Source organism: Bombus huntii, chromosome 15, assembly GCF_024542735.1.
Source record: "Bombus huntii isolate Logan2020A chromosome 15, iyBomHunt1.1, whole genome shotgun sequence".
Classification (NCBI taxonomy): Eukaryota; Metazoa; Arthropoda; class Insecta; order Hymenoptera; family Apidae; genus Bombus; species Bombus huntii.
In genome coordinates, this window is record NC_066252.1 from 4,210,892 (window position 1) to 4,224,586 (window position 13,695).

At 46.2% G+C, this 13,695-nt stretch overlaps 1 protein-coding gene across 8 annotated transcripts in view; it reads left to right on the forward strand.

Moving 5' to 3' along the window:
* The window catches only part of LOC126873726 (uncharacterized), an 81,436-nt gene that overhangs the window by 26,245 nt on the left and 41,496 nt on the right, over window positions 1-13,695 (forward strand). The window contains exon 1 of one of the 8 annotated variants that reach the window (XM_050634907.1): window positions 5,532-6,182. The exons of 5 other annotated variants lie outside the window; for them this stretch is intronic. The gene's annotated coding sequence lies outside the window, so the exon portion shown is untranslated. Of the gene's footprint in view, window positions 1-5,531; window positions 6,183-11,527; window positions 11,595-11,615; window positions 11,976-13,695 lie in introns of those variants that run through there. 2 more of the 8 variants (XM_050634911.1, XM_050634908.1) reach the window with 2 other exon arrangements.

Genomic DNA, 13,695 nt, shown 5'->3' on the forward strand with positions numbered 1-13,695 from the left:
GCGTCTTCCGCCCACGGAATCACCATTTCAATTTTAATCGCCAAACGAAATTACTCTCGTCGGATAATCTCGGTCTTCTCCTCTTCGTCATATCGTCGTAATCGTAGTCGTGGTCGTCCTCGTCGTCGTCGTCGTCGTAGTTGTCGTCGTTTCCAACAAGGGAGACGATCGAACTTGCAAATTGCCAGCAAAAAATATACACGCCTCTAGATTGAAATTTTCCCCTGTTCTTGAGAGAAAACGAAATAAGTACAAGGACGGGGCGATATTATTGGAACGTCGCACATTATATCGCAACGTTTCCAATCGCATTGGCGTAGACCGTACTTTTATGGTTTTTTAATTCCTCTCATCCCGTGGGGCTTTTTATTCTTATTTTCCGGTCGCTAAGCCGGGATCTTAGAGTGGGAGGACGACGAGGAGCCCTTACTACACTTCGATATCTTTTCCTTTCTTTCTCTCTCTTTATCTCTCTTTCTCTCGCTCCCTCTTTCTTCCTCTGTTCGCCTGTTCGATTCTCGGCTTCTTCTTTTCCTCGGATTTCGAATCGAGCTCGTGGGCTCTCCGGTCGCACAGGGTGGCAGTGGGTCGTCGTCGACGAGCCTTCGCGACCTCGCTGCCACGGTTTTAACCCGACCGTGCGTGCGTTTCTTTCGATTCCAGTCAACCCCTCTCGATTTCGATGCGTCTACCTGTGGACCGTGCTCGATTCTTGCCCCTTTTCTTTGCTCTTTTTGCGATATCCTCCGCTGTTTCAGTCACGGGAGTAAATCCTCTACGATCAAACGATACCCTCCCTCCCTCTCTCCCCTCTGCACCAGCTCGAAGATTCCGTGGAACAAAAAACAGGATAGCCTTCGAGCTTGAGAAAATTTCCGGCTCTTTCTCTTTCTTTACGAAGAAACTGGATTTCGAGCTGACGTCGAGTCACAGAAAGAAGGCAGGCTCTCCTGGTCCCTTTTCAACCTCGCGACTGCGACCGACTTTCCAAGCTTTTCTCTTTCTCGTCGTGCTACGTTTAAAGGGATAGAGTAATTCGGCTACCGACAAAAGTGAAATTGCTCGACCAGAACTACGCTTTAATGTCTGCTGTCGAGACTGGCTGGTGGTAACTGGAATCGTCTCTGAGTCCACGCGCCTCTATGGTAATCTATATTGATCAACGTCAGCTCGGTATCGTTTGCATTCGTTAATTATAATTAACTAATTAATTAATTAAAGTAAAGCCGCGAAAAGAGAATTAGAGTAGCCTGCAGAAATTGGCAGGAGAACAAAGGAAAAGATTGCGTAGGTGGAAAAGTATCAGGATGGCAATTATATTTGCTAAAGAATTTGATAGGAATCGTGATTTCGTTCCCAGAGTCGAAATCACCGGCGCAAAATCGAGCAACGGTGCTTCTTACTTTCGCACGATAGATCGCTAAGAAAATGTAAAAAAATGCAAAAAACTTGGTGTATCGACCGCGGGAAAATGGGAAATTAAAAAGCTGCACGCCGGACTATCGTTCCTTTTACTTGCCCGGTTAGGAAGCTAACGGAAGTTTTTCTACTCGTTATTGTATGCGTGTATGCGTGTCCTGTTGCATTTGTTCATGTGTGTACATGTGTGTGTGTGTGTATGTGTTGCGTATGAGTAACGGTGAAGTTGTAACACGTCCTCTTATCGTAATAGATTTATCGATTCGGCGTTTACATGCCGTTCAGTTTTTGCGCTACATGGGAACGTTAACTTGTCGTTGAATTTACTGTCGGTCGGCAGGCTAGACCGTTAAGCAAACTTCAATTTGTTCTATGTGTTATAATTACAATCGGTAAGTATAAACGACGGCATGCGTGTTCTGTAATTATGTTGATGCGGCTAATTCGCACACTAAACCTATATGTCCCGTACGCATCCTCCTCCAGTTAATTACCTCGAGAAACCTCGTTAACAAATCGGTTCTTACTTTTCCTCCATCGCTGGTATTGTACCTGTTTCTCCCTTTTCTCTTTTTTCCTTTTCTTTTTTTATCGTAGTCGGGTCATTTTGAGAACTTGTTATTTCCACTAACGAGTGTAATTATTTTCTAGTATTTCATTTTGACGCTAGAATTACCAGAGTTCTTTGAACAAGCAACTCGTAATTTTTCGTTGAAATTTTCTAGATTTATGTTTGTTTCCGTTTATTCAATTTTTCACATCTATCTCAACTTCTCTCCTACTCTTACGTTTTAGCTTTGTCGTTAGTTTTATAGCGTCCTAATCCTTCAGAAAAATTTTATAGATTAGACTGTATGAATTTTTAACGATTCGAGTAATTTTCAATTGCGTACTATAAACATTTTAATTTGTACCTTGATAGGTACAAACTGGCGTTAAAGGAAATCGTCTGACAAAGTGTTTTAAACGTAAAAAGGGCGTATAATTACTCGTAAGAGAAATACAAAAAGAAAGGGTATTTTTAATCGCGTTTATAATATATCAGTAGGTGGTTATAAACGGTTTTTGAATTACGGTTTTTATCTAATTTGAAATTCACCGAGCTCTCGGCAATCCTCGTGAACGTTGAAACGTAAGTGTGTTTTTGCACGGATGATAGCCGGTGGAGAAGCAGCGCGAAAATTGTCATACTCTCTCAGTGTGCACTTAATGAGCTTGAAAAGTATTTACGTGCCTAGCTCGACCCTCTCGTTAACGCGTTGTCGTTGCCGAGCAAATTTGCCAACTCGTCTGATCGTTAATGCGCTGCAAGACGCGCGTTACAGGTAATATCCGTTACTCTAGCGGACAGTAAAATTTCGAGAAACGCCGGCAAGATTTTTTCCTCGTGCAAACGATAGACAAAAACCTAGGGAACAACGTCGCGATTATAAGAAACTTGACGGCAATCGATAAAAGGCTCTAGCGGGAATCCTAAAGTTAGAACCGTATATTAAGGTCATTTATGTCTGAACTACTTTTTCACATGTTTAATACGCTTAAAGATCCGTGAAACTTTACAAACTTTCCTTCGATTTTGTATTACAAATTGCAGCAGCAATTTCCAAAGAATTGCAAATTTTTCGTACCTATAACGCGATTACAAAGATACTATTTCAATTATCTAGGAATGTAAGGTTACCCAGTAGATTTCGCCATGGGAAAGCTACAGTCATTTTTTCTCAACTACATTCTTACATATTTAATGTACTACCACGAATCTTTCGAAACTTTCCTTCGGACCTATATTACAAACTATACCGCCACGGTTTCCAAGGAATCGCCGACTTTTCGTACGTGCCGCACGATTCCACGCAAACAACCTTCTAATCCTAAATTCATCGTCGAAGTAGTTTGGTCGATCTGCTTGTCGAAAAACAGGCATCTAGAATCGCATAGCGCTGCATCGGGGTCAGCCGCGTCTGAACCATTTACAACGCGAACTAGTGCTCAATTTCACTTGGCCGTAGTAGGGATAAAGGAAGCAAAAGGAAGGCGAGATACGGATACAGTTTTAAGCGTAAAGCTGGTCCGGTTGGCGAAACACGCGTCGTTAAGAAGGGATGCGGAGGCGAGGCTCGGTGGGAGAAGTGGCCGAAGAGAAGAGGTAGAACGAAGTAACCCGAGCGAAGTGTGATCGTGCAGAAGAGAGCACGGTAGCCGTGCACGGTACGAGATTCGTCCAGTTAGGACAGGTCATGTCACGGCACGCTCGACGATTCATGCCCCTTTTGCCGGAGTTACCGCGCACTTTTCAAGTGGATCCTGCCCGTAGCCGTCGAACGACCGGCTCGCTGCCCTATCTCGAAAAAAAAAAAAAAAAAAGACTCGAGAGTCCATGGACAGAGTCGAAACTCTAACCTTTTTCTTCCCTCTTTCCATCCTCTCTTACTCGACTTTTTTCGTCTGCACTCTCTCCCTTTTTTACATCTCCCCGTCTTTTTATTTCTTTATCATATCTTTTTTTTTTCTTAAGGATTTTGTTTCTGTCTTTCTCTTCTTCTTCTTCTTCGTTTTTTATCTTTGTCGCGAAGGGAGCAGCAGGATCCGAGCGAAGAAACACCGACAGGAGGAAAAGGGGGAGGAATTCGTAAAAAGAGAGGAATGCAACGTCTGGTCGTACGTCATTCTGTCCGCGGTACGGTGGCCAACAATGCTTTCTCTCTTCTTCTCTGTGCGAGCCTCGTGGCCTCCAAGAATTCTGCCGAAGCGCTTTTGATCTCGCTCGCGCGCAAATTACGAGAATCCGTATGGAGAATTTTCAGAAATGCCGATCCGTTGCCTCGATCGACGTCAATGGAAAGAGATTAAATTTTTTTGCGCGGACTAGCAACGAAGCTTCTGCTTTTATTCTTGAAAGCTCACGTTTGTTTTTCGATTCTCGGCAGCTTCGTCGAATCGCATCGCGTGTTTCAATATACGAGACACAGAGTGGTAAGCGAAACCGTAGTTCGATCCTGTAATTGGTACGCTTTACTGCCCCTAGGATAATTAGACGGTAATCGCGTATTTCTTGGTAATCGTACGATGAGTCCTGAAAGCGTGTGTACAGGTCGAAGGCAAAAGTTGCAGGCAGGACAAAAAGCGCGCGACTAGAGAAGAAGAAGAGACGAGCAAAAAAAAAAAAAGAAAAAGCTGCGGGGGAAGAGAAAGAGAAAGAAAGAGAGAGAGAGAGAGAATGTCTCCGGGGCGAGATGTTCGGATAACGCATTAAACACCGTTCCTTCTGGAAAGCGATGCTGAACGGGACAAGGAGGGTAATACCCTTGCCGGTGGTATCGTTAGCACGATGTAACGCAACGAGGAACGAGGAACGAGCGGTCGTTCACGTCGTCGGTATCGTTGTTACACGGACACATAGAGGAAAGCGCGCGGCGTGTTGTGCGGAGGTGCTCGGCAAATGACAGAGGAGGGTGCAGATAGGAAGGGGAACGCGTTTGTGTATGTGACGATGTGCACATGTACACTCACATATAGTACACGTATACGTGTACACGTGCGCGCGAGATGCTCGGTTCGTTTGTGGGGGAATTGTTGGTGCGCGGGGGTTGGTGCAGGAATGAAGTTGGCCGACGGGCGAGAGAAGCCTAGGAGAAGCGAGAAACGGTGCAGGGGAAGAAGGAGGAAGGGTGAATCATGGTGGGGTGCTCTCGAAAGGGTGGAGTGGGTGCGGGGTGTCTCTTTTGAGCCGCTGAACTTTGCCAAGTTCGAAACCGTCCGAGGCCGTGGCGACTCACCCTCTGACGTGCATTCGGCTTCCACCCTTCTTCTTCCTCCCCTTCTTTCGTTCTATCTCTCCCTCTCGTTCTCTATATCTCTCTTCCCCTCATGGTTTTCCCTGCATCGGTCTCTCCTTCTATCTATAACAGTGTACGACTGTACTCGCCGTACACGTCTCTCTTCTCTTCCTCTGTTTTCTCTCCTCCGGCCCCCGTCTGTTTCTCCTGCCCGTCGCTGTCTCTGTTCCTCCTTCTCCACTCACCCCCCTCTACCCGAAACCGCGCTTCGGCGTACCCTCTCAGCCGTCGTGGTATTATGGAAATTTTGAACCAATTCGAAAATCAATAGTCCCTGCCAGGAAGCCTCGAGGCGGCCTACGTTGCAACCACGCTCTTCCCTAGAACGTATTCAGGACCGCGGTGTGTTTCACGATAGGCCGCGTAAGCCTTCGCGTTTTCGCGTCTTACGCACTCGCACGTCTACCAGGCTGCTCCGACATTTTGGTACCGCCGCGTCACACAGAGCAACACCTTCGCGGTTTTCTCGTGCGGCGCATTTTTTCTGCCGCGGTGCTTCGTTCGTGGCGCGTACGAAAAAATCGGAGGGAAGGAAAAAAAGGGGAAAGGCGAAAGGTGGTTTTAGTTTCTTTCTCTCTTTCTTTCGGTCGTGGGAGAGGCGCAGAAACGAAGGATGAAGCGGGAAAAGAGAGAGGGGGTCAAAATCTTGGCAACGTTGGAGGCTTTTTCATTTGATGCGCATCGGATTCCGGGACGCTTGGAATCGCTTCGGTTCCCATGAGTCTCCGCGGCAATCCGAGTAAAGGGATAGAGGAGGGGCGTCTACGCGGCTGGTGGGGAGAGCTTTTTTCGTTTTACAAACTGGTTCAATTTTTTCTCAAAAAGCGGGTGAACACCGCGGAAACCGGTTGTGTCTACGCCGACTCGGGACCCGACTAGCCGAGGAGGAGGCGTCGGAGGGGAATGGTCTTCTCTTCGGAGCTCCAGGTTCGTGTAGACTCTGCTATGTAGCCCCGTTCAACGACAGTATCCTTCTACTTAATTGAACCAACTGATCTCATTGTGTCTGCGAGCACGCTTCCATCCGAAAATCCAATTCCTCGCTCTTCCCAAAACTTTCTCCCAAATGTCTGCCGACGTCTACGCCGGAAAACCAGTAATTACTGAGATTTTTCCGAGTCTCTCGATGAACTTTCCAGCTTTCTCAAACTTTCTTACACCCATCCTCCTTCCGTAGAATTCGTAATTATTATTTTATCATAGATCGCGATAGCGTAGCCGGGGTAAGTTTGTCGCGATCCTCGAATTTTTTCCATCTCGATCTCGCTTTCGTTTCGATCGAAAGGAAAGCTTTCAACGCGTGGCTGTTAATCCTGTTGTTCTCCTCGGATCTACGCGACTGAAAATGGATGTTACACGTGCCTCTCGTGGTCAACTTCGTTTTTTTGTAAATCTCGCAATCTCGTCGTATGGACAACGCGATTAAGGGAGACTCACAGAGGAAACGAGAACAACGGGATTAAGAAAGTCTACGGCGCGAGAGCGAGATGTTTTCATATTTTCCCGAAATTCGAGAAATTTTCCAGCGATATCGAATGAAAGTGATTCGATCGAGAACGACCCAAGGAACGCAGCAAGGGTCGAACATTCGCTTTGGTTATGCCGCATCCTTCTTCTCACGATGGAAATGCAATTGTGATGCTTCTAAAATAGAACTCTCTTTGTTCCTTCGTAATAAAAAAAAAAAAAAAAAAAAAAAAAAGGGAGAGAAAAGAAAGAAAAAGAGGCATCTGACATCATTATGATAATAGTGACAAAGCTTTAAGACGATTTGGAAAAGGCTTTTGTGCATGACACACTTCTCCCTTTCGCGAAACCTACTCTGGAGAAGCCAACGCGAAGTAGGTTTCCATTAGCAACGACGTATTATTATTTACCAGGCACGCTCTGAGAATCCAGAAGTCTCTTTTCAGTAGCGTAAGCCTCGCGTCGCGGGCCTGCGGATGTCTCCGACCAACTCTACCAAGATTTCACCGACGCGAGCCCCAGTTTACAGCCGATGCCGTTGTGTTCGACGCTTTATTTTCGTAATTGTCCCTTGGCCGATCGATTCCAATTGCCTCTCGGCGTTATTGTTACTTACGCTCCACTCGGAGCCGTCTTTCACGAAAAATATGTTCTAAAGTCCTCTTAACCCTAATGTGCAACGACGTTTTCTTCTTTAGCGAAGTATCGCGGTAATGTTGGATATTATACGTTACGTTCGCAACGTTACCTCATTGCACGGATATCTTTACAAAATTTATGCAAAAGCTTTTTGAATATTAAAACGTCGAACTTCGGTAAGCGTTTCAGTTGGCCAAGTAAGGATTAAAAAAGTTTCTGCGTTTGTATTTTTTCATTTTCTCTATCTTGCCGTTCTTTTCAGTTTCGACAAGGTCCTCGGACTCGTATTTCGAGTAAAAAACAGGGTCCGAAAGTAGTCGGGTCAAAAAAACCTTTTCCCGGCTAAAATTGCCCATTTCGAAGGTAGCGGTGTTTCGCTTTTTAAAAGGTTGCTGCTGCGTCCACTCTCTACGTGTACCAAAGTCAGGCAGAGAGAGAGAGAGAGAGAGAGATAAAAAAGGCGAGAATCCGACGAACAGACGAATGGTCAGGCCAACAACGTTGCTCCGGATGAACGATATTGGTCTCGACCTTCGTACCCTTTGGAATTTATCCTCTTTAATCGATCGACATGGAATCGTTCAATTTTTAGCGTTGCTCGTTATTTTAGCCGTGACACCGTCGACTGTCGTCGCGAAATCGCATGGCAAGACGATCGAACCGGCCAAAAATACTTGTCGTTCTTTCTTGAAATCCAGGACGAATCGGACCGATTTCCACGATAGACAAAGAAAAGGTAGATATATAGAAAGGTTTTTCGGTATCGTTCAGCGGCAGTCTTTGACTCGAGGCAAAGACGGCTATGAAGATCAGTGGAGTATGTCGCCTAGTAATCGTCGAGTGCACTTGACTAACGCTCGCTTTAGTGGATCTCGCTGAAGGCACGCGTTCGTGTGCGAACGTGCACACACGCGCGATTGCGAGTTCGTGTGACTCGATGAAGCGTAACTTAATACAATATTTTTTCTCGCTTTGCATATACAACTCGTTGAAAATTCTGTGTATCCATGTGGTCTTGCTGAACACGACGACGAGTTCTTGCTTGGCTCTGTCGACTTTTTAGCAAGTCGAAAACCGCATCAAACATACCTCGCCTCTTCTCCTGCAATTGGATCTTCTATTTCGATAGATATTATCGAAACACGGATAGTTTTTTAAATTGATTTGAATATCCCACGCGACTTTGCTTTTGTTGGATTGGCAACTAAGTGATTGCGGATATTGTCGGTACAACCTAATGACAAAATCCGCAATCACTTAGTTGCCAACCCAATATCTTCTTACGAATGGAGCGTTCGAAAAGCAAAGGGGAAGAGGGTGGCAAATGTTTAAAGCGGAAACGCGAGGAAGAAGCGAGGAGAAGAGAGCAGCATGGTTAAACGAAACGATCGCGTGTGTTCGTGGCCCATGCTGAAAATTGCCATGGTTGGGGAAAAAATCAATTTGGCAGTGACTTCGTGGTACTCGAGGAGAACAGTTGGTCACCGTCCAATAACCGGAAGCGGTGGCAACGGCTCGAAGGTAAAAGAACGTGGCGCTTATCGTGGAGAGAAAGAGAGCAAAGAAGTACCTCGTCTTTCTGCGTACGCGATTAGCGTCGTCGTATCTCATCGATTATCGTCCCCATCCTCTCTCACACGTTGGATAGCGTGCAACTTATCCCAGCAATATTTTGTCTTCGCATTGGGTAAAGCGATAACGACGTGTGATGTAACTGGGAGCCCGGATACGTTGAGAAATAAGCGGAAACGATCTCGTTCTCATGAGAACCTGCAGCGATACTTACCACGGTGAACGAACAAATTAAAAACGTGTTTTCGTCGATATATTGATTTTTAGCCGGACCAAAGGCAAAAACAAAGCGAGAAAAAGAGAAAAACACAAGTCGTACGCTGTATCTTTCACAAAATTGTTCCGCACGTTGAAAAACATTGCTCGCTATAATATCAAAATATCGAAGATATCGTTAAACCGTTGCTTGTCTTAATATTTTCAAGAGATTTATATTTCTTTACCTAACGGTACCGTGTTTTTCGTTCTCGAGTATTTCGTATCGAAACACTATCCTTTGGCACGTTTTTCTTCTATGGTGTTCGAATCGACTCGATAGTTTCTCCGTTTCTTCGGAATTTGAAGTACACGCGGTTCCGGTTTATGAAATTCCTGTACAGATAGACGGTGCCCTAGTTAACTTGCAGCGAGCTTCGATCAATTCAATCAACGACAAACATATTCGCGTCGTAATACATTTATCGAACACGATATTTTCCTCGTCGTCTAACGTAAAACGGAAAACTTTGCTGCAAAAATCATCCCCTCTACGGATCCCATAATACCAGAGAAGAACCACTTGTAGCTTCAACGCGTGTTACTTCGTGTCTTGCAGCTCGGATCTTCCAACCAAGATGTAACGTTTAAAAACCACACGTACGATAAGCGTATCGTTGGTAAGAGAAATATTGATATTCGCAGTGGTTTACCATCGTGAAGCGCATTGTGCGATCAGCAAAGAGAATCGGTGCTGGCCTAGAACGGAAGAAATCCGACCGAGAGCCGTTCCACGAGCTTCTGGATTGTTCTTTTCGTTCGTTTCGCACGCCAGCGTCTGCCCGTCTCCTATTTTCACTTCGGCTTCGCCTTCGTTCCTTCCAGTAAACGCGTCTTGCTCTTATCTGCCGACAAATTGCTCTCGCTCTTATCTTCGCATTTTTTCCCCCTTCTCTGCTACGAATCAGAAGACGAATCTCTTTCCTTTTTCGTTTTCGTTACTTTCGCGGTTGAGAAATTTCCAAGGGCACGCGTAAGATTTTCTGAAAAGTCGTGTCGTCTCGGAACGACCGGCCGAAGTTCTACGCGAAAGGTTATCGATGCGGTTACGTATTTCTTCGGAGCGGCGGAGAGCCGCACGATAAGGCCTACTTGTAAAATTCCAATCCTTTCGAAAATACACAAACAGGTCGTTATTAAACCCTGCCACGTTCTTTCGGACATTTTCGCAGTACAGTCGTACTTGCCTATCGCTGACAAAAAATGAGATAATCGTGGTCGATACGCACGATTTTTCGTTCCAATATCTTGCCGCGGATTTCGTCGAAACGTATATCAGACTAGCTGAGAGTAGCTTTCTGTTCGTCGAGACAAGAGCGTGATTCAAACGTTTCTTAGAAGAATTAAGAATCGAGAAATAGATAAATAAGCGAGCAAACAGATATATCCGATAGTTGATAGCTCATACGATGCCAATGTATCGTTGCCAACGTGGTCGTAGTCTTAAAAATCGCCGTTTTCCTCCGTACGAAACAGGTAATCGCACGCAGTCAGAGAACATTCCTGCGCACTGTCCATGCTCTTATCAGGCAATGGCTCGTACGAGCCTCCGTTTTCTTCGGCCGTCGTCTTATCATCGCCCTGTGACGCACTTACATTGCATCAACGACGCGCCCGCAAAACAACCCCCACCCAAATTCCATAAAATCACAACCGGCCACGTAACGTCGATGGAAGGACAGAAAGTCAGCGAATACGTTTGCGGGTGGTAACGGAGAAGCCAATGGAAGAAACAGCCTTCGTTGTCGAAACGAAATTTTAGTCAGATTAATGGAACTTTCGTCGATCGAGTACATCTGTTCGAAGGCGAGCTTCGATTATGCGAACGAAGAACAAACGGTAGCGACAAAAATGAATAAAGCTCGATTATATACGGACTGATTATCCGCCGATAATTCAGCGAATTCAGACAACCAGAGTTCTAGCGTAATATCGAAAAATAATAAAGGGAAACAAGGGGAAGTTGGCGTATGTTTTCGACTAATGGTGCATAGGCACAGTGGCGTATCGTTTGGCGGGGCAAAGGGGAGCCGCATCGCATCGCATCGCATAGCATCGCATCGCATCGCATCGCATCGCATCGCATCGCATCGCATCGCACATCATATCGTATCATATCGTCTGGTTTCGTATCGTATCGTATCGTATCGTATCGTATCGTATCGCATCGTATCGTAGAAAGGTAGTGGGAGGTGGTGGTTGGCGATGGCTAGGCCGGGAGGGGACTGTGTCGGCCTAAGAAGGGGCTGCCAGGGGAGGAAAGAGCTAAAAGGAGGAGGGATACACATCGAACGAACGGAGAAAAGGAGGCAGTGGCGGCGGCGATGGCGGCTGGTCGAGCAGGGGGTAGGCGAGACGGGGGAGGCCAGAAGAGACACAGGACGGTTCCGTGGCATTTGTAGCATTGTAGGTCGTTGCGTTTTATAACGTGACTCCTTAATTTCCGCGACTGGCGCCCGTGTCCGCGAAAATCGTCTTTGCAATCATCTCGCTTCTCGTCGTCGTCGTTCTATTGTCATCTTCGCGGTAGCGTTCGTCGTGGTGTCGTCGTCGTCGTGTGGTATTCGTCGTGGTGTTGCACGTTGTCGTGCTTGTGTGACTCGTTGTTACGAATGCGAACCTCCTTAAGCGGCGATGAAGCGTTTACGAGAACGCGGCTGGTACCCTTAATGGATCCACAAGGCTTTTTTGCTCGAGCCTCCTTCGTTTTCCACGGTTTCTGACTCGATCGCGGACGGGACGGGACAAAGAGCAGCGCGCGTGGTCGACGCGTGGAAACGAGACTCGGTACGCGGTAATTGCATACAGTGTGTCTGTGCGTCTGTTGCTGCTGTTGTTGTTGCACCATACCTTTTTCTGCGGTTACGTGTCCCTGTCTTTGTGCGTACCTGTCGTTTTCCCACTTGTATACGTGCGTGTGCGTGTGTTGCGATCCTCGTTGAACTCGACTCTCGTTTCCTTGAACGTGTTCCATGCCACGCTTCGGTCGTGTCACGATGCCCACTCCAAGCGTCGCGAACGTACCTCGCGAAACGACGCACCGAGGGAAAGAAACGTCATTTTTCCAAAGAAAATGCCGCGTTTTCGCTTCGTGTCTTGCAAACAGGTGGCGATTATCCGTTCTCTGGGTGTACGTACTGGTTGTCAGTACGTTTAATTGGACACGGACAATCTCTGTCTTTACGTACAGCGATATTCGAAAACAATTATAGACCAGTAAACGAGTAAATTATAAATCATTGGTTGGTTTTTATTCAAACGAGCCACGATCTTCCTTGCCACGATCTTCGTAAATCCGTTTCGTCGCGCACATATAAATCGCCAAGTAGTTTACACGAGTTCGCAGTTTTTCCGATTGCACGGCGCATCTCGAACGTGACCAAAATGCTTTGCTCGTTCCCTTTCGCTTTTACTTCGGTGTCGTTTACTCGTCATCGTTGTTTTCGAAGATGAAAGCACAGAGGAAATCGTGGCTCGCAGGTAACTCGACCTGTTCGACTACGTGACTAGCAAGTCCTCTTTATTTTCGACTTTGCAGCGCTTTGTCAAAATTCTCGTCCCGAGATACAACTTTGCTTTACACCGTGAAAAATATTCAATGTTTTTCACACTTTTCGAGTCGGCGTAACGCGAAGTTTATTCTCAGTTACAGTTGTTCGAGCGTGTCGGTCCGATGTTGTGACTCGCATGATTAATGCGTCGCTCCTTTCACCTGCGTGTCGCCGAGTGGCGTCTAATTGCGCTAATCGCGCCATACGTCAGACGTTCGTTGCACCGGTAGTCTGACCAATCACTGTTCCATCGATTTCTCATATTTCGGCGAACCAAATTTTCCTATCCGAAAGGAAATCCTTTTCATCGAGAAGATGACACGAGAAGAGCCGTATCGCGCGGTTTTCTGTCGTTTCGGCAAGTTTCCCTTATCTATTCCGGATCTGTTTTAGTCGCACTAACGCGATCACAAACCCAAACGATCTCGCCGCGTTATGGCACGCAATTGGCGAGCGCGGAAACGACGCTACGCGCGTAATTATACTCCTCTTTGATGTTCGCATTCGGTGCACGCCAGCCGGCAGCACGATGTAGATAAAACAAAACAAAACAAAAAAAAAAAAAAGAATAAAAAGAAGAATGGAAAAAAGAGGGTGGAAAAATAGAGAGAAAAGGGGGACGAGCCAAAAGGGAGATGCGTTTGAGTTTACGCCCGTTTTTCGAAAAGACCAAGTCACGTTTTTTTCCCCGCAGCGTGCGTAGTAAAACTCGCGGAGCTTACGCTTTTAAGTCGACTGTGGCCGTCCCCTCTCTCTCCTCGCCGGCTTTCCAGCTACGCGGAAATATCGCGTAATAAACCAAAAAGCTCGCCTTTTTTACGAATTTATCTCGCCCTGTTTTTTTTCTCTTCTCGAAAGTTTACGACCATCCCGTGGAAATTTCGTTTTTATGTAACAGGTAATTTCGAGAATTTACTTTTCCCGATGGACCAAGCCGCTTTGCGCCCTCGTGTGCT